The 24,205-nt window shown below is 42.6% G+C and overlaps 1 protein-coding gene across 1 annotated transcript in view; it reads right to left on the bottom strand.

Moving 5' to 3' along the window:
- The window catches only part of CSGALNACT1 (chondroitin sulfate N-acetylgalactosaminyltransferase 1), a 296,216-nt gene extending 280,455 nt beyond the window's left edge, over positions 1-15,761 (bottom strand). Inside the window, exon 1 of the mRNA XM_011979620.1 lies at positions 15,651-15,761. The gene's annotated coding sequence lies outside the window, so the exon portion shown is untranslated. The remainder of the gene's footprint in view (positions 1-15,650) is intronic.
- Positions 15,762-24,205: the final 8,444 nt, after the last annotated feature.

Below are 24,205 nucleotides of genomic sequence, written 5' to 3' on the forward strand. Positions count from 1 at the left end.
AAAAGACAATTCTAGCCAGGTGCAGAGCCTCACGCCTGTAATTCCAGCAAGTTGGGAGGCAGAGGTGGGTGGATTGCTTGAGCTCTGGAGTTTGAGACCAGCCTGCCAAACATGGTAAAACCCCATCTCTACAAAAAAATACAAAAATTAGCCGGGTGTTCTGGCACATGCCCCTCATCCCAGCTATTCAGGAGGCTGAGGTGGGGGGACTGCTTGAGCCCAGGAGGTAGAGGCTGAAGTGAGCCGAGATCACACTACTGTACTCCAGTCTGAGCAATAAAGCAAGACGCTATCTCAAGAAACAAAAATCAAGACATTATTTCTATTCTACTTTAGTGCTTAAAGAGTAAAGTGATTTAACTATGACTTCTCACAACGGTAAGAGAACAATGAACTGCAGTGAGAGAGTCAGTTGTGTTCTACCCCCTTTGAACCAAGGCTGATGAATTATGAACAAGTCAAGGCCCTTAATGCAACATGACCACAAAACAGCAGTAAGGAGAAGGTACTTGAAACCCAAAGACTAACGTCTCTTCCTCAGGTCATTTGCTGCTTAGCGATCAAGAAGGTAAAAATCATAATCACTAACTTATGCCACAGATAATGGAATGTAAGATTATACCATCCACATACTTTCATTATAAGGGTACTACATACTGGTTAAGAATTCAAAAATCTGATAAAGCATATGAAAAAGTATTAAACTCAATGAACGATCATGGAATTTTCTCCAACTAAATATTTTAAAAAGAAATATAATTAAAGCACAGATCACAACTCCTGTGAAAATGAGCATAGTGAAGTTGAACTGGAGGAACCCTAATGATTCAAATATTAGAAGAAGCTAGAAAGTAAGAATATAAAAACCTGACCAGCATATATTACATCCTTTAACTTTTCCAGAGGGAGAAATAAAACTGACTCCCAAATGTGAAACATGATTATCTATACAATGAAAAAGTTTTCATGAGATTTTTCCTATATTGTGTTCAAAAATGCAAAAACGGAATGGTAAAAATCACACAGCATCTCACCATTTCTTTCCTCTAATTGCACCCTCATCTTTGTAGTCACCTCAGGGACACAGGTTGGGGACAGACACTCCTCAGCTTCCTTAGCCACTCATAGCCCCATCTCTGTGTTGCACATACATGCATGGTTACACACACGCAACTATATAAAAATAGGCAAACATTTCACAAGAGCCTTCAATTTGCTTTTTTTCTAATTTTAGAATTTAAAAACTAAAAAATTACTAAGAAGTTGAATCCTTAAGTAACATAAGAAGAAAGTATTCTTAAATAATTGATCAATTACTTCATGAGTAAACTCAAACCCAAAGATTCCTAGCTGTATACATCTAAACTGCCAATCTGTTTTATTTTCACTTTTGAGGCCAAGTCTTGCTCTGTTGCACAAGTTGGAATGCAGTGGCATGATCTTGGCTCACTGCAACCTCCACCTCTTGGCTTCAAGCAATTATCCTGCCTCAGCCTCCCAAGTTGCTGGTATTACAGGCGAGCGCCACCAGGCCTCGCTGATTTTTGGATTATTAGCAGATGAATTTTCACCATGTTGCCCAGGCTGGTCTTGAACTCCTGACCTCAGGTGATCCACCAGCCTCCGCCTCCCAAAGTGCTTGGATTACAGGCGTGAGCCACTGCGCCCAGCCTGCCAATTTATTTTAAATGGGAAAATGGGATCAATCACTTGGTATTAGGAACACCCTTCTTGAAATACTAGGAAACCTTTGGAAATACTGTAATAATCTATGAATTTCCAGTGATCAAAGTTTTAATTTCTCACCAAAATGCTTCCACAGAAAAACAACTTGTTACAGATGAGTCTTTATGGGCTCTCAAACAAATTCTGCATAAAACGAAAGGTCTCAGATACAGCAGACTTCTTGGAGTCTAGGCATGTGGATTTCATTCAAAAGTGTGTTGATAATTTGCTATTTGGCTTTGAGAATTTAATCATTGAAAATTTACCTCCATTTCTCCAATAGGAATTTGAGTAGATTTGCAAATGCAAGCACTAGTCCAACCCAGCAGACATGCAACCACAGAAGAGAAAAACCACTGCCACCTATGTTTCTGGAAGCAAACAACTTTCTCTTCAATTAATACATGCCCTTGCTTAATAAATTTCATTCCGAGATGGAGGACACTATCATAAAACTACCAACATTTATAGCATATGGTTACTCTACCAAACCAAATAAAAACTGTAAACCATTTCTTTTTTTTTTTGCATTTATTATTATTATTATTTTATTTTTTGAGATGGAGTCTCCCTCTGTTGCCCAGGCTGGAGTGCAGTGGCACAACCTCAGCTCACCGCACTATCTCCCTCCCAGGTTCAAGTGATACTCCTGCTTCAGCCACAGGAGTAGCTGGGATTACAGGTGTCTGCCACCATGCCTGACTAATTTGTTTTAGTAGAGATGGGGGTTTCACCATGTTGGCCAGGCTGGTCTCAAACTCCTGACCTCCAATAGTCTACTGGCCTTGGCCTCCCAAAGTGCTCGCATTACAGGCATAAGCCACTGTGCCCAGCTGTAAACCTTTTCATTCAAAAGCCATTTCTCATGTTGTGGCACACATTCATTTGCATGCTGAAAATAGCTTATTGCAGCATGAAGGCCCTCCGGATGTTATTCAAACTTACCTTTCAGTTTCATCTCCCAGCCCCTCATCTGCATATCCCTTGCAGTCCTGTGGACAAACAACTCATTGTCCCCACAAGATGCCTCCTTTCCCATTTCTTTTTGATGTTATTATTTCCTCCTGGAATCCTTTAATTATCCCACATCTACCTACTCCTACCTCCCAAAATTCCTAATTCTGTAGTTCACTGCCATGTCCCCTACTCCCTGCACATTTGCCTGACCCCAGATCTCATGGAACTTCTTCCTTCTTTAAATCTATAATAAGGCTTTCCTACTCATCCCGAGCACTGTTTTTGCACTTATAATCCCACTTCACAGAGTTCAGGGACTATTTTTAAATGACCTCCACAATCTCCTTCAGTGCCCACTGCAGTACCTTGTAACTAGTAGAATCTCACTAAGTTTTTATGGAATTGAATAATCTGTTACATAAAATCCTGCTTCCTAAAAATCAATCTGTATTCCCTGAATAAAAATTGTACCATTTTAACAGCAGAAGGCTATTGCAGTCAAGTTATACCCTGAAGATTTCACTTTAGTTGATTAGCTTTTTAAATATTAATAAGAAAATGTCATTACATGTATGTACATACATACATAATGCCTACATACATACATAAGGTGCTCAAATCACTACCCCTATATATTATTCTTATGCCATCTCTGAAGGGTCAGAAATGACATTTATTTTATACGCAGAAAACCAAGGAGTAACTAATAAGTATGTGATATCAACCTTCAGACTAGAAATGCTTATGCACTATTGAAGACAAAAAAAAAAAAAAAAAAAAACCCCAGAAAATAGAAACCTTCTCTCAAGCAGCTTGTCATTTGCTTGTAGAAAAAAAGATAACACATGAGACAAGTAGAGCATATGTGCTTAAAGCATTTCTATGGTTTCTGTTCTAAAATAGATTGAGCCAGATTCTACTTGGCTTCCAGCAGAAGTAGCTTTTGGCCCCTTTGGTTAATGTCCATTGTAAATATGGCTCCCCTGAAGCTCAGCTCCAGGAACTGCACTGTGTGCTTGGCCTACTCCACAAGGGCCATGGGGACTCAAGGGAGGACAAGGCCAGAGTAATCACAGAAGACCTTAAAAGGAAGTCAAGACTCAAACTGGCATCTGACGAAAACAAAATTTGAAATGGTGACCAGGAAAAATACAGCCTAGAAAGGAGACAACAGAAGCCAGACGTGGAGATGGTTATTACCAGCATTAGCCCAGAGTGGAGGGCATGAAGAGTGAAGTCAACAGACTGGCCTGAAGGGTGTTGGGAAGAGCCAGGGTGGAATGGGAAATAGAAAAGGCAAGGACAGGCTCAAAACCCAGCAGTCAGCCAGGCACAGAACCCATACCAGACCCTGAAGGTTCTAAGATGGCCCTCAACAATATTCTATACCTGCAACTGGAAGGCTTTGATTCTGCTCTCTTCAATCCTTTATTCAGCCATTCCCTACAGATGAAATAGTTAGGTCTACAGGAGAAATTCACAGGCAACAATGTTGTTCTCAAGCTCTCTCTAATTACAGAGGTAATCCATGTTTATTATGGAAAATATGGAAAACCCAGAAGTAAAATTCAGAAAGTTAATGTCCACCAATGTCATAATCCAGCCACATTTCCTTCACTCATTTATTCACCAAGTACAGTACTTATTAGAATCTGCTATACCCCATATGTTTTTCTAGGCTTCTGGGATACATCAGTGAACAAAACAAAAATCCCTGCCCTCCTGCAACTTATATTCTATTAGGAGAGAAAGATAAAGATCATTGATATAGACAAGTAAATGTCAAGTACGTTAAAAGGTAGTAGGGACAAAGGAAAGAGTAGAGCAGGGTAAAAGGATTGGAAGTGCCGGGGTGGTGGGGGGAGCTACAAACTTAGGGGATTCAACTCGCTCTAAATTGAGAATATAGATTTACCAAATTGAGACCCTACTGTTTTATTGACTTTTTCCCACTTATTATATAGTGAGTATATCCCCAAGCCATTACATATTCTTTTGCAACATAACTTTTAATGACTGTAGAGAATTCCATCTCATCAACGTACCATATATGAACCACAATTAACTGTTCTACTCATTTGGGCAATTAGATGCTTTTTTAACAAGCTATTATAAATAATGCTTCCATTTCCTTAAGAGAAACATCAAGAGGTACATTTACATAGAATTTGGTACAAATAGTGTTAAGGCTCATGATATACTTGAGCTGCATAGGGCATCAATATCTTAAAGCAATGTGCTCAGATTCTTTTTCTCCCTCTCTGTCAAGGTTCCTGCCTCCCACACATGGCAATGTTTTCCATCAAGCTCACGGAACTTCTTCGGCTTTCCCATCTCTCCATCAGCTTCTCTGTATATCCAATACTCTATACATCAGAGGAGAACTCTTCCTCAGACGCCTAACACAACAGTGGGAACACAGAAGAACATGCAATACCCATTAGATTCATAAATGAAAAAAAATAATTGAGTATTCATAAAACACTCTGGCTTCCATACAGCCAGGGAGATGCTTGGCAATGTTTCTCTCCTACCTTTCACCGCAGGGAGTGAGTCATATCTCAGACATATTCAGCATCTCTGTAACAAGACTGCTAAGTAATCCCCTTAATGCCTTTAGGATGCTGGAAACCACCATTCAACCTGGACAGCTAAAGAATATTATTAACTACCTAATGTAAATGCTTAATAGCAGAAAACCCTTGCATTATTTTCCTTCTTTCCAGTCACTTATAGATGAACACTTATATAATGCCTTATACTGGAAACATAAATGAAAAGCATCTTTTTAATAGTTCATAAACCAACATTCCTAATTAAATTCCAACCGTAGCATTATTTAGCTGCTGCTCTTATCAAAAAGAAACTTATTTTTATACTGTCACGTAAAGAGGAAAAAGCCTGAAAATGATTTGTAAAAAAGTTGGCAAACAAGAAAATACTGCCCTCCAGGAAAAAAAAAAAAAAAAGGAAAGAAAGAAAGAACAGGATACATCAGTTATTTATCACTTGCAGCTGGTTCAGTATGGGTTCATGCTACTGAGTGATAAGAGTTTCATTGTTTAGCCAATGGAAGCCTCTGAGTTGTAAGCAGTCTATCTCACTGCTTCTAAAAGTCTCAACATCCTCCTTCCAAGGCCCACTTTTCAGAGTTTGAAGTGAAATCAAAGAGCCATGTCAAAAGATTTCCTAATTTATAATGTAGCCTTAGAACAAGGGGCAGATGTCCTCTTACACACACCAGTAGTGAGAACACATACCCTGGGGTTACAATTGTCCTTTCTGGGAAGAACCCACACAGCCATTCATCCACTGCAGTAAAAATGGACTCCAATGCAAGGATCAAAGGGGATATGGGACTCAGAGCCTTCACTGGGTTTCCAGGTTTGAGTACTGGTGCTATGTAACTACTGCAGCTTCTCAACCAAGTTGGCTGTGCTTCAAAGGCACTGAAAGTGGAGAAGGTGAAGACTCTAGGAACAGCAATGATTGTTTCAACTTGCTCATGCTCAAGGCTTCAGATGCGTGTGACAGCTCTTTACTTTGTCATTCATGATCATGAGATCTGGTCACAGCAAGCAAAGATGGCAGGGATAATGAGACCACAAGATGGCAGGGATAATGAGACCAAAGTTGCTATGTACAACGTGGTCTCAGCTGGCTTCCACACTGTTACACACCACTGTTGTCTGTCTTCAAGATGCACCACAGGAGAAAAGAGTGAAAGTCACGTATATTTCCATCTGTGATTCCCATAGCTAACTTGAGAAATGATCTGCTGGGAACCAAGCAACCCAGTCCCAGTATGTAAGAGGTAGAAATGAATTCATCTGCTTCCACTATGCGCTAATGTTCCATACCCCAAAGATGGGCATGTGGATGTCAACATCTTAGCACACTTGTTACCATACTAATTTCTGTAGCATTCTATTGAAAGAGTTTAAAACAAAATAGAAATTAATGCATCAAATTCCTTTTTGCAAAGAAGTACTTGTTTGTCTTTTGGTGCACTCAATAAATATTTATCAATCAATAAATATTTATTGAGTGCCTATCCTGTTCCAGGCACTCTTCTAGGCACCCAAAATACATTACGGAAAAGACAAATGCAGAGAGCTCGTCATCTAAGAGCTTAAGGGCAGAAGGCACACAGATATCTAAGAAGTCAGGTCTGGTTGGGCAGTGGCTCACGCCTGTAAACCCAACACTTTGGGAGGCCAAGGCAGGCACATCACTTAAGGTCAGGACTTCAAGACCAGCCTGGCCAACATGGCAAAACCACGCCTTCACTAAAAATACAAAAAAATAATTAGCCAGGTGTGGTGGTGGACACCTGTAGTCACAGCTACTCAGGAGGCTGAGGCAGGAGAACTGTTTGAACCTGGGAGGTGGAGGTTGCAGTGGGCCAAGATAGTGCCACTGCACTCCAGCCTGGGTCACAAAGTGTGACGCTGTCTCAAAATAAAAAAAAAAAAATTCTTAAGTGAGATCTGATGAATGCAGTGAATAATGCACAGTATGAGGGGATCAAGAGGAATGGAGGTGATATCTGAGTAGAGATCAGAAGATGAGTGACAGATAACCCTGCAGATATCGGGGGGTAGAAGGAAGAAGGACAAAGACCCTGAGGCAGAAGAATGTCCGATTCAAAGGTGAAGGTGACTGCAGGAGCTGGGTGGTTAGAGCCAGAGGAGGGAGAAGAGCAGTGGGAAAAGGCAGGAATGGGCAGTAGGGAGAGATGACCCTGCCATCTGAGAAGTCACTCCAGGGCCCGAGCTTTTATCCGCAGTGGAATAGGTAAGCAGTGACTGGTGGAGGGTAGGGGGGTGAAATAAAGCTTGACAGAATCTAACTTACCACGAGGTGAAGAATAGACTGAAGGGAAATAATTGGGAGCAGGGAGGGCAGTTAGGAGGCAGTCATGGCTCTGTATGTGAGAAATGATCTCCTGGAAACAGGAAGAAGTTGTCTGGTTGTCAATGTATTTTAGAAAAAGAAAATCACAATTAGCTAATGGCTTGGATTTGGGTATGAGAATGAGAGGGGCCTTGGATGAATGCAGAGTTTCTGGCCTGAGCAATGGAAGGAGGGCATTGCCCACCTTGAAGCAGGGGAAGACCAAGGGAAGAGGTCAAGAATCCATTTTAGACTCAAAGTTGAGATGCCCAATTGACATCTAGATGAAGATACTGAGTTCTGGGAAGAAATTCAGGCAAGAAATACAAGTCTGGTGAGAGGTCCAGGCAACAGAGATAAATCTGAGAGTTGCCGCAGGGTATTTAAAGTCATGGAGCTATCGTGTAAGTGCCCAGGACAGCCATTCTTCCTCTGATTACAACTAGAAATTCTCAAAATACAAACAGCAACTACCTGAGAACTAGGAAAACAAAACAAAACAAAGGCAGATAGTAGAGATGAGTCAAATGTTGGCAAAGTCACCTACAAAGGGGTTAATTTCATTCCCCCACTTTCCCTGCTCCTACTTCTCTAATGGTTTTGCCCCAAGGGTGGGCACCAGTCACAGAGGCCCACAGTCAGATAAATCTTACAGAAACCTAAGAGGAAAAGAGATTCTTATGAATCAGAAAATGAGTGGAACCACAGAGAGGAGAGCATTAGAGAGACAGATTCTCTAATTCTTCTCACCCCCAACCCCGCCCCCCACCCCGAGACGGAGCCTCCTCTGTCACCCAGGCTGGAGTGAGTGCAGTGACGATCTCGGCTCAATACAACCTCCACCTCCCAGGCTGAAGTGATTCTCCTGCCTCAGCCTCCTGGGTAGCTGGGATTATAGGTGCACACTCCCATGCCCAGCTAATTTTTGTATTTTTAGTAGAGACAGGTTTCACCATGTTGGCCAGGCTGGTCTCAAACTCCTGACATCATGATCCACCCACCTCTGCCTCCCAAAGTGCTAAGATTACAAGCATGAGCCACCACTCCCTGCCCCATAATTCTATATATGAACCCCCACCCCACTCTGCCCAAGGTCTTAGTTTCATCCAAGTTGCACGCGGGGCGGGCAAGACACATTCAAAGTGATGCAACAGAGACCTGAGGACTGAACCAAGATTTACACCAGGGCCTAAAACTCAGAGTAATCCTTGGTGATACAAGTTCAGGACAGACCCAAAGTGGAAAGCCAGGGCTTTACAAATGTCAACTCACACTGGAACCACCACCCATAGAGAACGAGAAATAACTACTTGCAGCCTGAACCTAACCACAGTGGATGGTGGTTGTCTCATTAAAAAAAAAAAAAAAAACTCCCAGATTACAAAATGACGCAGAGCTTATACAAGATAACATTCACAATGTTCAGGACAATGCACAATTACTTAAGGTATAAATAACTAGAGAAATGCCGCCAGTTTCCAACGGAAAAGACAATTAACAGATGCCAACTCCAATATGACCCAGATGTTAGAATTATCAAGCAAAGGCTTTAGAGCAGCTATTTTAGCTATGTTCCATAAGGCAAATGCTCTTGAAATAAATGGAAAGCTGGGCATTCGTGGCAGGGAAATAGGAACTATAAAAAAGAACCCAATGGAAATTATAGAACTGAAAACCAGAATATCTGAAATCCAAAATTCACAGAATTGTCTTGTAGCAGAATGGGGATAACAGTCAAGAAAAGTCAGTACTTGAACGTCAACAGAAATCATTCTATCTGAAGAACAAGGAATAAAGACTCAAAGATTATAATAAATTCAGCCTCACTAACTTGTGGAGCAATATCAAAAGATGTAAGACATGCTGTGTAATGTAAGAAACAACAGAGGAAGAAATAAAGACCAAAAACAAACATTTGCAGAAACAGTCATGGAACTTGGTGAGAACACCTGTAAATTAAGCAAGAGGAGGAAAGAAAAGCCCCAGCAACTGGGCAAGTTTTGTCTACTGTTTAGACATTGGCCAGAGGAAGAGAAACCATCAACCCAGACAGGATTGGAAGGATCTTTCAGGAAGACAACTGGGAGGCTCGGTACTAGAACTAAAGAAAGAAAATCAAGAAGAAAGGAGTGAGCCATCATGTCCAACGCTACTGATAAATCAAGTCCCATTAGAACCGAGAGCAACCAACCATTGGGTTTGACAATAAAGAGTTATTAGTAGCATTGACAAGACCAGTCTGGTAGAGGACTAGAGACAAAAGTCAAACTAAAGAGGATCAATAAAGGAAAGGAGAGGGAGTGCAGAAAATTATTTCAGTAAAAGGGAAGAGAGAATGGAACAGAAACTAAACAGAGGTGGGTTTGAGAATGCTTTTTTCTTTTTTTTTCTCCTGAGACAGAGTCTCACTGTCACCCAGGATGGAATGCAGTGTTATGATCTCTACTCACTGCAACCTTGACTTTTCAGGCTCCAGTGATCCTCCCACCTCAGTCTCCTGAGTAGCTGGGACTACAGGCATGCACCATCATGCCTGGCTAATTTTTTATATTTTTTGTAGAGATGGGGTTTTGCCATGTTGGCCAGGCTGGTCTCGAACTCCTGACCTCAAGTGATCCTCCCACCTTGGCTTCCTAAAGTGCTGGGATTACAGGTGTGAGCCACCACGCCCAGCTGAGAGTGCATTTTGTAAGATGAAAGATATCTCTGTATGCTGATGAGATGACACAGTAGAAAAGAAAAACTAATGGTACCAGGACAGATGGACCAACATGAGAGCCATGACCTTGAGTAAATGAGAAGGACAGGAGCTAGCACACAAAAGGGCAGGCCTTTGGCATGTGTAGCACTGGAGTATGCACATTTTAGCTAGAAGGAAATCAGTCTATCAGTTCAGATGTGGATAGGTTTGTAAATTTAGTATTGAATGCAAATACTGTCTTCACAATGTTTGTTTGTTTGTTTTGTTTTGTTTTGTTTTTGAGACGGAGTCTCGCTCTATCGCCCAGGCTGGGGTGGCTGGATCTCAGCTTACTGCAAGCTCCACCTCCCGGGTTCTCGCCATTCTCCTGCCTCAGCCTCCTGAGTAGCTGGGACTACAGGCGCCCCCTACCTCGCCCGGCTAGTTTTTTGTATTTTTTAGTAGAGACGGGGTTTCACCGTGTTAGCCAGGATGGTCTCGATCTCCTGACCTCGTGATCCGCCCGTCTCGGCCTCCCAAAGTGCTGGGATTACAGGCTTGAGCCACCGTGCCCGGCCCCACAATGTTTTTACTTCAGTGAAGTAAGAAGCCAGGTCACCAGCTGATATTAAGGAAAAGTGAGATGTTGAAGGTTGAGGAGAAAGGAAAAGTCACTGTGAAAAACCACAGAGTTTCTGGACTACTAGGGAAATGGGTAATGCAGAAATTCAGCAGTATAGGTAGGATTCCTTTTAGGGAACGTTGAAGGTCACAGATGACTTCCATTTTCAAATTGTCTGAAAAACAATTAGAAGACTGTTTTTCAATAAAACAATTACTGGCCAACATAGTGAAACCCCAACTCTACTAAAATACAAAAAATTAGCTTGGTGTGATGGCGGGCACCTGTAATCCCAGTTACTTGGGAGGCTGACGTGGGAGAATTGCTTGAGCCCAGGAGGCAGAAGTTGCAGTGAGCAGAATCATGCCACTGCATTCTAGCCTAGGCCACCCTGAGACTCATCTCCAAAATAAAAATGCATGTGATAAAATGATTACCCCACTAAATGCTACTTAGTCATACTATAAATACATTTCCTAAATCGTTTCCTCAGGGACTAATCCCAAGTTTTAGGGAATCTCTACTAACCTTAACATCCAGCATTCCAGGGCAAAAAGGCCTAACAAGAGGTATCGAGACCCTTTAGAATTAGTGTGTAATACTGAAACCTAACAAACAGGCCAAGTTTTCAGAATGGGACTCCAGACTGAGAATTCTTCAAATAACCAACGACAGAGTACAAAAAAGATTCCAGGAAAATCAGGAAGGGTAACTATTACAGAAAACTCGGGCTCATTTTGTCCTCATAGCTAAGCAATTACTGATTGCCTTTGACGTAAATGCAAGTCAGGCACGTGAAAGGAAATGTAAATAGGCTCCAGGAATGTCCCTGTGTCCCCAGCTCATTACGCAGAGAAGAAAGTCCAAGACAAACGGTGTAAAGGGAAATGTCAACAATAAAGTCATCACTGGTGGGACCTCAAGGCAGCAGAGAGGAATCACAACTAGATCCTGCAATATAACAAATCAAAATCTTAGGAATCTTTTTTACAAAGCAGAAATTCTATATGTTTTGACCCATGAAGGGGAGAGCTTCAGCATACGAAACAGATCCCTCTGGAGTAATCGGAAGTATGTCCAAATGAGGGAGGAGGCATCCAAAAGGACAGCAAGACCCGGTAAGTGACACCAATCAGGGAAGACCAGGAAGCCCTCATTATAATGACAATAACTACAACAATAATAGAAACCAATACAATTAGTGATTACTCACTAACGGCCATCCCCTGTGCTGGGAGCTAGACTGTCTCCTCTCACATCAAGTAATCCTGACATAAAGATTAAGTAGGAGGTATCATTATCCCTATTCTGTGGATAAGGAAACAGTCTTACAAACATTATGCAATCAATACTATAGAAAATTTTCATAACGTCTTGAAAAACTTTCATAATTATTCTATGTACAGGAACTCTTCTTAAAGGTAAGGAAATTCAAGACAGCAGCAAAGCTGTGAGAAACTTCCTCTCAGGTGCGGTGGCTAACACCTGTAATCCCAGCACTTTGGGAGGCCGAGGCACGTGGATCGCTTGAGCTCAGGAGTTCGAGGCCAGCCTGGGCAACATGGTAAAACCCCATCTCTACAAACAAAATACAAAAATCAGTGGGGTGTGGTGATGTGCACCTGTAGTCCTAGCTACTTGGGAGGCTGAGATGGGAGAACTGGCTTGAGCTCAGGGAGGTCGAGGCTACAATGAGCCATGATTGTGCCACTGTACTCCAGCCTGGGCAACAGAGGGAGATCCCACCAAAAAAAAAAAAAAACAAAAAAACAAAAAAACAAAAAAAACACACACACACACACACACAAAATAAAGAATTCCAACAATTTAACCCATATACAGATCAATCTCATTTTAAGGTACTGACACAGGATGCTGACAATGCTGATCAAATACCCCTGTAGCCACCTTTAGAAAGCTAGGATACTCTCTGTTCTTCAAATAGCCTTTCATTCTGTGCACACAGGAAGGTCCAGCACCACCTGCTGTGACTCAAGGCAGTCATGTGCCATCAATATGTGCCAGCTACCCACAAACAGGTGCAGGTGCCCAAACTCCTTGGGTTATGAAAATGTCACTCTTAGGTTCTGACGTACAAGAGGTTGGAAGAGGAAGCCCGACTCCCGGAAAGACTTCACCTTTGGCTTTACAGAAATAACTTCGCACTCTCTGATGTCAATTTCCTACGCTATAATAACGAGGAATGTGCACTCAATTCATAGACCTTCCGAGCTGGAAGGGGGCCTACATCCCGGCTTAGAGTAGATTCAATTCATTTACAGGTTCTCATGGACACAGCACCCTTCCAGTGGCAGAATTCTAAAAATAGCCACAACAAACTTTAGTTTTGAAAGTTTACTTACAAATTAGTTGCTTGAAATTGGAAATACACTTCCCCACAGGAATAATGTTATTATAGATTTCTATGTCAACCTCCAAAAGCCTATTTCACTTGTAAACTACCTAAATATAGTATACTTGGCCCCCTGTATCCATGGGCTCTCCATCCATGGACTCAACCACAGATCAAAAATATTTGGAAAAATAAAAATTAAAAATAGTGCAAATATAGGCCTGGAATGGTGGCTCATGTCTGTAATCCCAGCACGCTGGAAGGCCGAGGCAGGTGGATGACCTGAGGTCAGGAGTTCGAGACCAGCTTGGCCAACATGGCAAAACCCTGTCTGTACTAAAAATACAACTAGCCAGGTGTGGTGGCATGTGCCTGTAATCCCAGCGACCTGGGAGACTGACGTAGGAGAATCACATGAACCCAGGAGGTGGAGGTTGCAGTCAGCAGAGATCATACCACTGCACTCCAGCCTGGGCAACAAAGCAAGAATCTGTACCTTGCTCCCCCATCCCCCAAAAAAGAGAGGATAGTGCAAATTTAAAATATAGTGTAACAACTATTTACATAGCTCTTACAGTGCATTAGGTATTACAAGTAATCTAAGAGACGATTTAAAGTAGTCATGTGTCACCGAATGACTGTGATACGGTCTGAGAAATGTGTCATTACGCAATTTCATCACTGTGTGATCAGAAAGCACTCACACAAACCTACGTGGTATTCGATTTTTATTTATGTATATTTTGTCATGTGGAAAAATATCATTCCAGCACCATTACTGAATATCAACCATTCTTCCTACTTGATCTGCATCTCCACTCTCTAGTGCCATGTCAGGTTTCTATGCATGCCCCATTATCTTATGGGACCACAGCCTTGTGTATATGGTCCATTGTTGATGAAAACTGCTATTTCATTGTTGATGAAAACTGTATAGACTGTACACAAGAGGACATGTGTAGGTTACATGCAAATACTACTCCACGTTATATGAGGGACTTGAGCATCCAGATTTCAGTATTCACAAAACTCCTGGAACCAATCCCCTGATGATACGAAGGGACGACCTTACTCCTATAACAGCGTCCTAGCAGCTCACTGGGATGCTAGGAAAGCATGTCCCACCTGCCTGCAGAGCCCCCACTGCCCCTGCCAAGCCACCAAGACCAAGCAGTGGGAAGAAATTCACAGCAAGGAAAGGAACCTAAAGAAAGAATGGAAACAGTATTCCTGCCTTCTGGACAGGAATTGAATGGGTCCAAGAGGTTGAGGCAAAGAATGAGAAGCAGACCAGCAGATCCACAAAAGCAGCGGGAGAGAGAGGCAAAAGGGAAATGGTGCATCTGTCCTTCATGCCCCCATCCCCATTGCTGGCTCCATCACAGCAGACTTCTGTCACCACCAGCACAACATTAAAAGAACTGGGGACCTAGGGACCTGGGAGGAGAGAGGTCAGAGCAGGTGCAAGACAAGTCTCCTGGGTCTGCATCAGGTAAGTGGTACATCTGCAGGCCTACTGCCCAAATCCAGAAGTAACAAATGGACGTTTCTAAAACCATCATTTGGTATGTCCAAGGGTTCCTACGCTTGAAGTGCCTAACCTCTGCCCTTCCAGCACCTCATCTGGCCTGGATGTGGCTCCAAGTTCCCACTTGCTTCCTCAACTCCTCCCGTCTGTTCCCTGCCCTGGGAATATCAGGCTGAGCCAGAGTCTGGGCCCATGACCTGGGCACCATGCTCAGAAGGCACTGCTCATACCTTCTCTAGCCACACCATGTCACGAGGCAGAGTTCACAGGGCCCCCAAGACATGCCCACCTGGACACCACCCCACCTTCTGGGTCACACTCCAGGTCTCCCTGGGGCCTTCTGCTTTACCTGTCCGCGTCCATTTTCTCAAAGGTGAAGCACTTCACCAGTCCACACAAGAGAGGTTGTCTGCAGGGGTGTAGACACACTTGGGACCTGTGGCCAGGGATGTCTACCCCTACTGTAGAAAGATTTTGGCAAAGAAACTGGAGGACTGTGAGAATTCTCCATTGGAGTCTGGCTTCCAGGCTGTTGGGAAGGTTGTGTTTATTTACCAAGACGGCAGCACAGGACGTGATTTTGAGAGATCTTGACTTAGAACTTGGAAACAGCTACCTAGACACATGGAATGTGAGCCTCTGTTTGTACTCCTGCCCCCGATCCATCAAGTGTGAGGAGCGGGCCTGTCTCTCCTCTCCCTGCTTTGGGCCACTAGGCAATGTGCCCAGAAGGTCTAATCAGAGGTGTTTGCTAATGAGTTCGCAAGTCCACTGACTTCCCTTCCCAGGGCTCTTCTTAATTAGAAATAAAACAGCTCCCAGCACTCCCCAAACAGAAAGTTCCCGCAAATTTCACACCCAATAAAGGCAACTTGCCTCTGCCACTCACCCACACATGAGATCAAAAAGAGGACGCCTGTCGTCACCCCTGCCCAGGGGCTTAGGGTCTTTCCTGGTCTTTGTTTTCAATACTCTACTCCCACGGTTTCCACCTAAGGAGAGCACTCACTGATGTACACTGGGACTTCAGAGCCCACAGATTGTGTAAAATATTCAGGAAACAACAGTCAAAGCCACAAGGAAGGCACTGACGCAAGTCTTGGGTTACTCACCTCTGTGTGATCCGGGGCCACACCACCGCACAGCCTGAGCAAGGCTGCGGATCCCGGGACAAGCCCGTCTGCCGAAGTCTGAGGTCTGGTTTTAAGCAGCCCTTCCGGCCAGCACAGATAATACTATCCTTTTCTGCATTCAGGGCCAGTACACTGCAGTCAGCAGCCCTCATCGGTCCAACCGCAGACCACTGTCAAGCAACCCCATGACCATTTGTGAAATCCCAAGTACCTATGCTTATCCATTGCTAGTTCAGTTTGCTGCATTCCTTCATACACTGAAGAGCAGGTAGAACGAGTTCATCCTGAATACAGCATCCCTTTAAATGACCCTGGGGACCGTGATTTGCCACTGCCAGACAGGATGGACAGGGGAACAGATAGGCAGCTATGTGCGATCACAGGACATAATGGAATGAAATGTCAGATCAGGGATAGGATTTGATCTGTGCTGCAGTTCACTCTGTGCTACAGAATTCACACTTGGTCAGCCTTTTCCACGATGTGGAAAATTCTACAAGGTCTGTGCGGCGTCACCTTTACTCTACTTTGCTCAGCCACGATCACTGCGATTGGGAAGCCCGCCCGTCGCCACATGACCCCTGCCACTTCCCACAGCCTGGGGGCCAGTTGTCATGGCATTTTATCAGGATCTTGGTCATCAGAAAAGACTCTAAAAATGGGTTTCAGAAAGCAGAAGCAAGGTAATAAAGCTCTGAAAATTGGAAAACCATTAGAATTACTAAGCGTTTGGTAAGCTGTCAAGTTCTAGGCAGAGCTTGCAGTGAGCTGAGATCCGGCCACTGCACTCCACCCCGGGCGACAGAGCGAGACTCCGTCTCAAAAAAAAAAAAAAAAAAAAACACATAGCCTTTCTACACACCAACAGCAGCCAGTTAGAAAAGATGGTGGAAGAGGGCTCTACAGCCCCTTTTGTAACAGATATTAAAAATAACTACCTAGAACTGATTAAAAAATTTGCCAAAAACACATAAAAACATACCAAGCACATGAAAGGAAAATGGAATAGACAGACCATATACCTGGAAAGCAATTTATTATATAGATCTGCAGTCTTTCAAAATTAATCTAAAATGAATATTATTCTAAGTCCCAAAAGGCTTTTTTCTACAGCTTGGCAAAAATGATTCTTAAGCTTTCATAGAGTAATAAATGTAAGAAAAGTCAAGAAAGTATTATTTTTTTTTTTAAGGAAAAGCTTTTGAGGGAGAGATGGCAATACCACATTCTACCAAATATGAAAATACATAGTAAGGCCAGGTGTGGTGGCTCACGCCTGTAATCCCAGCACTTTAGGAAGCTGAGGCAAGTGGATCACCTGAGGTCAAGAGTTCAAAACCAACATCCACAACATGGTGAAACCTCATCTGTACCAAAAATATAAAAATTAGCCAGGTATGGTGGTGCATGCCTTCAATTCCAGCCACGAGGGAGGCTGAGGCAGGAGAATCGCGTGAGCCTGGGAGGTGGAGATTGCACTGAGCAGAGATAGTGCCATTGCACGCTAGTCCAGCTAAGAGAACTTGACTCCATCTCAATAAAAAAAATACATAATAAAGCTCAATGATTCAGTAATAACCTAGCAACAGACAGGCAGATCAATGCAAGAGAACAGAAAATCCTGAAACAGATCTAAGAATAAATAATGTAATATATGGTAAAGGTGGCATTTCGAATCAATGGGAAAAGGTACATTCATTGACTAAGGTATCGAAGCAATGGGTTAAGATTTGTAAAATAATTGTATCTCTGCTCCAGAACATTCACCAAATGAGACTGCAGACCTAATAAAAATAAACATAAGATTATGAGAATAAAATACAAGTATTTATAGTATCTTGCAGTGGGATAGGAATTGTCTCACTCCTGCTGGGGTAACTCCCCGTCACACCAGGGCTCTCAGTTCCAAAGAGAAAAACTAAAGAGATGCCTCCTCCCCTCCCCACTCCCCTGGGACCCAGGGTTTGCTCCCTGAAGGTATCCAGCCACCCCACCTCCCACTCCTTCTGGGAGGCCGAAGAAGCTTAAACAGCAGGGCCCCTCCCTGTACTGCCCCTGGGAACGCAGAGTTCTGGAGAGGGAGGAAAAGCCACGTTCGGATCAGGAAGCCTCTCCATATAAGCCTTTCTGGCCAACTGCCTGAAAAGAGTTCAGAAGAAAAAAAGAACCTGAATCTCCAAAGTGTCAGTCATTTGTTCACTTTTCTCATTCTAAGTAAATATTTACTTTGGCACCTAATTTCATATCCATGTTATATGCTTTCTTTTAAAAAAAAAACTGTCAATTTCACGCTCCTCAAAACCTGGATCCATCCCTGTTCCCACACTATCTGCTGTAACAGTGGCCACAGATTCTGCCGTCTATCTCTCTTGCTAAGTTCTCATTAAATAACTATACGTTTGTAACAGGTGCATTTATGACTACGGTAAAGAGTACAAACTTCAAAATTTGAACTTGGGACAGCATGATGAGATCAGGTATGCAAAAATGCTAAGAACAGTACTCAATACATGGCAATAAAAACTCTAACAGAAAGAAGGCATGAACAAATATGTTAAAGTGCTTATTCCCAGTTGGCAAGATAATGGGAGTCTTTTCTTCACTTCTTATTTCTATTTTCTAACTTACCAGCAATGAGCACATAAGGCAGGTATGTCCCTTCAGCCGAGGAGTTTGACACCAGTCTGGGCAACATGGCAAAACCCTGTCTCTATGAAAATGAGCTGGGTGCGGTGGCATGTGCCTGCAGTCCCAGCTAATCAGAAGGATGAGATGGGAGGATTGCTACAGGCTGCACTGAGTCACGATTTCAACACCGCACTCCAGCCTGGGAGACAGAGCATGACCCTGCCTCGAAGACAAGACAAGAAACAAATAAAACAAAAAAATTATTTGAGGATGCTCCTAATTAGCATTAACTAGTTTTTAAATTAGTGTTACATGGTTCTTTAAAAGGAACAGTTTCAAAGTACAGTGCCCTGAACCATCAACTTTAATATGATTTTGAGAGCTGGGTTCTCATGCTGTTATGGGCTGAAGGTGCCCCTGATGGATTCAGACGAGATGGAAGGATGGTCCCTCCCTCAGTATAGATCCTGCTTCTAGGTCATCATTCATTTTCTGACTCTGGCAGGCAGGTATTTCAAGGAACGGCATTTTGCCACCAGGCTAACCTCGACATACCAACGAGAAGGAGTGCGTAGAGATGGTTTCGGAGTCAGGAGGCTTGAGTTAAAATTCTGCTTCTGCTAGTTAACAGCCATACAACCTCGGGCAAAGGACTTGACTTCATTGAGGCCATCCGATCACCTTGTAAAACTTGGGTAGTGCTATCCACCCACACTCATGTATGGCAACAATCGCATACACACACACTCTTGGTGGACCGTGACGTGTTCCTCAAGCAGGAAGATTACAGCGATAGCTGCCCTTACAGAAATGACTACACGGACCAGTCAAGAACACAATTCATTCTTTTTCTCCAGTGAATCGGCCTTGGCTGATGGACATGTAACTTCAGGGTTCTGCTTTGCCCTCCAGCCAGGGGACTGACAAGGACACACCAAAAGCAGAGCCAAAGAGTCGGAAACAAATGGCCATGCAGGGGACACACAGGGTGGTCTCCGTGTCAGCCAGGATTCTTGATAACAAGGGATGGACTCAACATTTACCAACTTAGAAAACACTAGAAGAATAGCAAAAACTCACTCTTACTTTATCCACAGGAGACAGCATTCAGGGGGTTCAAGGAAACCCACCAGGTCTCAGGAGCAACAGGAGTCTTGCTGCCACAGCCACCAACACAGTCTAATAGGCTTTCCTCTTTGCACTGCTCACTCCAGGTTCAAAGTTCCAGGGAAATGCACCCAGCTGGCTGTCCTGGGAGGTATGTCTGTGCCTAGCCAGAGCCAATACCTGCCTCCCACCAAGACTACCCATAGAAGGCAAGTCCCAGGAACTGAAATAATAGCAAACCAAAAACAAACTCCACTGTGCATAAACATTGACCGCATAGAACTTCAATTCCTCGGCAGACTGGAGCTTTTCACCACTTCTCCCTTGTGCCTAGATAGGATAAAAGAACACAAGCTGGACAGGGAGGGAACATTCAGAAATTTAATAACCTCCGAAGGGAACATTCAAAAATATAACAACCCCAGAGAGGGATACCATCCACCCTGTAACTGCCCTGGGAAAGTAACAGGTGATGTCATGGAGTCATCACGGTTGCTGGACTAGAGATAGGACTTCCGGCGAGTCACATCTCTCTCCCTTCTCTGACTCCATGGCCAACAGTTTAACGTAACGTCTCCCTCTCAAACTTGGCACAGAGCTTTCCATCAGGACAAAATCGTACAGAATACAAAAGCCCATATGCTGGGAAACGCAAGCAACAGAGATCTGTTTTTCAAAATGCCCTATATAACTTCAATGTTATGATTGCGGTTTGGATCTATTCACGGTCTTGAGGCCTGTTTGCATTAAGAACTGCAAAAAAATGTGCACAGTATGACAGTGTATTTGTGATATTTGTTCTACCAGAATGCAGTCAATACATCATTGAGGCCTCAAAACCACCAATAAGCTTTTACTCTAGTTGGGTATCCTACCCAACCTCTGACAGATTCCTCAGCAAGACATTTAACAATCAATCTCTATCTATGATCACTTAAACAGACAGACTTCCTCTACTAGGTAGAAAAACTGAGGTAACCAATGTCTCATCCTCTGACCCTATCAGAGGTTTTGCTTCAGAAAGAGTATAGCTGCTCCAAAAGAGGTGCCTCACTAAAATATATACATGAATATCACAAAAATCTCAGTGTACATTGCTGTACAGACATGACGCAAATTACTAAGAAAAATGAAATTAACTACAATGGAAGTTATTTTCATATAGAAGTTAATTAGCACAAACTATAAACTGGATTATGTTACTCTCTCCATATTGTATGCCTCGGGCCATTACCACACTAATATGATTAATTCCTGAAATATCAACCATCTCTCTTGTGTCAGAGAAAATTTGACTTTTAAAGACATGCAGCTCCAGAAATGAAATTCCACCCCCCTATTATCAACTTTAGTCTTTACTGGTCTTTACTCTTAAGAAAGAAAAAGACTACATAAAGATAGTACTATTATTACTGTGTCTATTACAACTGTAGATCATGAAGCAAAAATTATTGTAATTTTTCAATGCCTGACACTTCCAAGCCAATTTCTTGGAGAAGTCAATAAATGGAAAAGTGACTGAAGCAGATACTATATGACCCTCAGAGGAAAAAGAATCAAGTTTCTGATAAAACGTAAACAGCCACACTGACCTACAGGACGACTAATAATCAGTTTCTCACATCCGTGTTGTGGTTTGCAAGGTACAATTCACCGTTTAGAAAGCGCTTTACAGGAGTCATCAATCTCACAGCCCTCATCTCAGAACATCCCTCTGAAGTAGGTGTTCATTTCCCATTTTACGCACAGCCAGTCGACACCCCCAGAGTGAACAACTCTCTGACTAAATCAATATTTGGTCCCTGGAGACATCAGTGGGGCCTTCTGAAGCCCTTTGTCTTCCTATGGGCTGCTTTCTTCAAGGGGTAATTTAGGGAAATAGATCGAGTTGATTGGTGACATCTTCAAGATCGGGGTGAGGACAATAATTCGTACCTATAGGGACGTCACCAGGGTTGCTGCAGCATCCATCCACATGGGAGACTGATTTTGTAAAAAAAAATCTCCTTGGTCTAATGTAAAACAAAATGGTAGATGAGGGGCCACACCCTGAAGGGGAAGGAAAGGGGTCACACAGGTGGTGGGCAACTGCTAAGTGACATTTTTGTACAGGTGGAATTCCTTCGTTCTAAAGCAAATGTTTAACCAGTGTCCATTGTATATGTGCTGTGCCACGACCCCTGCACTTAAAACCTAGAAATCATGTCACATACATGATAGAAACAATGCCACCTTATACTTTATATTGGCTCCTTCCCTTCACCCTATTCTGTCATCTTTATTTAAAAAAAAAGAAAAAGAAAAAGCTGATAAAATAGAAAAGAATATGAAAGCTCTCTCAGCCCACTGTATCCCTCTCCCTTGTCTCAGCTAAGCATTCTGAGAACATCGTCTACACCTGCTGCTTTCACATCATCATCTCCCAATTGTTCCCAGTAGTCTGACTTCCATCCCTACCATCCCAAGCTCCTCCTTGCCAAGCTCCTCCACATCCACCATGGTCCGAAGATAATGAACACTGCTCATTGATTCCTATCTGGACGTGCAGTCATGCGTGTCCATGTAATTATGGATAACAGAGTGGTCTCACCTTAGCAACGAGTGATCAATCTTTCATTTAGAAGCCACAGTCTGGCTAGGGTAAATGTTAATGAAAGGCTTCTAATGGAGTATGGCAGTTTTAAAACATATCAAAATATTTTATTCTCCTCTTAATCTATCTCCTATTGCCCCCTCTGCTGCAATCTGGGCCAACCAGTAGAGCACAGAAGAAGCGATGCCATGTGCCTTCCAAGACTAAGTCATAAAAGACTGTATTATAGTTCTCCACCCGGTTCTCCTGGAACAATCCCTCTGAGAACCCAGCTACCATGGTCTGACCAATTCCAGGCAGCCCATGAAGTGTCCTACATGAAGAGGGCCATTTGGAGAGGAACCAGGACCCCAGCCCTGGACCCCAACTGAGTTCCAGTCAACAGCCTTTTGAGAAGCCATCTTGGAAGTGGATTCTCCAGCCCCCTGAACGGTCCCAGCTGACACCGCATGGAACGCAAACCTTCCATACCAAGCCATGCCCAAGTTGCCTATTTCTGAACTCAATACCTGACTGTCGTTTTGAGCCACTGTTTTGAAGAGGTTTGCTATACAGCAATAAACAACTGATATACAGGAGTATAAAAGATTCTGGCTTCTGCTTAAAAATTCTACGAGAAAGATGGTGAGAATTTTCTACATAGTAAACTGTTAAGATTTATAGGAGGCCATTCATTTAGACTGAGGTCCTGCTCTAGGCTCCAACAGATCTGGCCAAAATAGAGTCACTCATGCTAAAGTTCCACGTCACCAAACCAAAACTAAGCTATTTATCTGACCTGAGAAATCAGGTGGAGAGATGCTGGTTAAATCCCGCAACAGGCAAGTTTTAGAATAAAGAAGTCCCCTGTGCTTTAACTCTTACAAGGAAAGTGACGTAGAGTAACCTGGTATTAACAATCTGCTGTTTTGCACAATGCTATTTTCTTGTTCCTGCTCAAGCCGCCTTATAAAAATCAACTGCCAGTGCCTGATAAGAGTCCCTTTTCTACATGTTTAGATGAAATGATGCCCAGTCCATGAATCACTAATCATTAGAGCTTTAAACTAAATGTGTTGAAATTTTAACAGAACTCATCAAATAAAACACTATATTGTAGAGACAACTGCAGGTATACATTTATTAGAATCTGGATAAAACTTTTTTGGAAAGATTCAAAGCAGTTATATTCTAATACGTTTCCTAATATTGAGTGGGCAATTAATACATGAATATTTTTGAAATCAATTGCTAAAGTAACAGAAAATATAATTTTACCTCTTTTCCTTCCAGAAGGCAATATTAACTGCATTTATAGCCAAGTAATGCTATTTTAAAATCTTCATTATCCAGATTAATTCTCTAAACCATTATAAATGTATCAATATTTCTAATATCATCCCACTCCCAGGACATAGTTATCTCTACTTTGGGCCTTAACGCTGTTTCTGCTAAGAAAAAAAAACAAATGACAGAAGCTACCACAAGTGTGATATATTGAACTATTAAATAGTAAAATAGCTCATCTTTCTCCTAACTCAGAGTTTGAGTACAGCTTAACAAAAATGAAAAAATAGAAACCACATATAAAACAGACCTTTTTCCTCTATAACCAAAGCCCACTTGTAATTAACTACATGAGAGGTTCAAATTTGCTTGATCATAATAGAGCTGTTTAAAAATACATGGCTGGAATTCACGTTTGCAGTTTGCAGATGGAGCAATAATGATACTCTGATTTAATAATATGTGATTGAAACTCGGCATGGAAGGAGGGGGTGTGTTATCCCACCCGTTGTATCCTCCAACCCTAGGTCTTCCTAAGGACTGTTTTGCTCAATGGGTAATTTGGGAAATTAGAGTTTGTTGATAAGATGTCTGAGACCAGGGATAAGGAAAAGATTTCACTACTCTGTGAAGGTCACTGGCAATGACCATTGCAACCATTAACAAAGACTGCCTTATTAAAAATCTCCATGGCACTGGGCACTGTGGCTCATGTCT

The sequence above is a fragment of the Mandrillus leucophaeus genome, unplaced genomic scaffold (assembly GCF_000951045.1).
Source record: "Mandrillus leucophaeus isolate KB7577 unplaced genomic scaffold, Mleu.le_1.0 Scaffold204, whole genome shotgun sequence".
NCBI classification, from domain to species: Eukaryota; Metazoa; Chordata; class Mammalia; order Primates; family Cercopithecidae; genus Mandrillus; species Mandrillus leucophaeus.